This window comes from Lagenorhynchus albirostris, chromosome X, assembly GCF_949774975.1.
Source record: "Lagenorhynchus albirostris chromosome X, mLagAlb1.1, whole genome shotgun sequence".
NCBI lineage: Eukaryota > Metazoa > Chordata > Mammalia > Artiodactyla > Delphinidae > Lagenorhynchus > Lagenorhynchus albirostris.
Window position 1 is genome coordinate 7,538,460 of NC_083116.1, and position 1,813 is coordinate 7,540,272.

Sequence of the window (1,813 nt, forward strand, 5' to 3'; positions counted from 1 at the left end):
CAAACAGAAGGAGGGTTAGAGAATGCTACCAATGAGAAGATATTTGTTTTAAACTTTAAAGGGGGTGCAAGAACTTGCAACATAGGTCCCCAAAAGGTCTTGTCCTTGTTTTTGAAACCTACATTCTTTTGCTTTATTGCCTTACCTCTACCCTGGTTAGATATTGACTCATTGCCCCAAGTAACTGGCAACAAGAGTAGTTATGTGCCCTAAAGTTAGGATCTAAGATGCCTAGGATTAGAGACACAAATACCAATATAGTCTTTACCCTATGCCCCACATTACCTGCCTAGTCTCTAATGATATCTGCTTAACTTCATCACAAGAAAAATTTGGAGCCATAGCTTACAAGGCTTCGGCTCTTAGAAGAAGGCGCCTTTCCCCTTCCCTTGGTCCTCACTAACCAATCACCAACTTAGTTGCTGCTCCACAACTTTCTACCCTTCCCCCGCCAGGTTAACCATGACACAGTAACCTGCCAGACTACCAGTATCTCCTTTGCCCAGGTGCCTGCTACCTTGTCACTTCCACCAGAATGAGTGTACCTCAGATATCAATATCAGCCCCAAATTAACGCAAATTCACTGCACTCTCTTTGGAAACAGTGATTTGAACTGCCTTTGGAGGTGATGGGTAGATAACGTCAATTCCTTTGGAGGACCTCACCACTTGAAAACCCAGCACACTCCTGGGTCAAAGATATTTTGGTGATGCCAGAGTTCTCAACTGTTCCTTACTAGACTAGAGGCCTGACTTCTGACTGGTGTCCCATTACTCTTTGTCGTCTTCATTGGCAGCCATTTCAGTGTGATGGCTTATTCAACTGGTACAATAATGAGCTGTGAACACAGACTGTGTTCATCAGAGATGTGAAATTGTTTGTATCTATAATATGTGATTATCTTTAGATTGCTCATTTAGAGAAAAACATTTTGTGCTTAGCACAATGAGAGATTACCCTCTAACTCCTTACTGTTTCTAATGGTTAATGATGCAAACTAACAGTGCCCCAGAATGTCATTCATCATGAAAGATGGATGGCATAACTGAAAAAATGTTGCCAACTTAGTAAAACACATATAAAATATTAGTTTAGGCAGCTATTGTGAAAACCAACAAAAAAGAAATGCAGTTAGATTAACAGGGACTGACTACACAGAATTTTTTGTGTGTTGATAGAGTATACATATACTTTATACTTTATACTTTTGTGGCCATTGCCACAACTATTGAGTTGAGAGGTTAGTATTTCAAAAGTATTTAACAGCATACTAGCACACCGGACCTGCTTACATTGTCCAAATGGCAGTGCAGTAAAGATTTCAAGACCAAAAAACATACAAACAGTGTGTGTGCGTGTGTGTGTGTGCGTGCGTGCGTGTGCACACGTGTGCACACATGTGTGTGTATAGAACAGCTATCCAGGGAATTCCCTGATGGTCCAGTGGTTAGGACTCTGCGCTTCCCCTGCAGGGGGCCCAGGTTCAATCCCTGGTTAGGGAACTAAGATCCGGCATGCTGTGCAGTGTAGCCAAAAAATAAATAAATAAACTTAAAATAAATAAATATAGAACAGTTATCCAATAGACAACTAACAGTAATAAGCATTCATGGGCAATAATTTTCTACAATAACATAGAACATTAGGTTTCAATTTTTAAAAGACAATTTGCTTATGGAATTTTTATGGATTAAAAGTAAAGCTAAGGTTTTATTCAGTTCAGGTTTAAATATAAAGAAAGGCATTATTGTAGTCTCGGGAATATGCTTCAGGTTCTTTTTTAAATCTTTCTTTTAACATCAGCAAATTATA

The 1,813-nt window shown here is 39.3% G+C and overlaps 1 non-coding gene across 1 annotated transcript; it reads left to right on the forward strand.

Annotated features, from left to right (window-relative positions):
• The first annotated feature begins 1,430 nt into the window (after positions 1-1,430).
• TRNAG-UCC (transfer RNA glycine (anticodon UCC)) lies at positions 1,431-1,503 on the forward strand. The gene has a single exon. It is a non-coding gene; the product is annotated as a tRNA-Gly (tRNA).
• Positions 1,504-1,813: the final 310 nt, after the last annotated feature.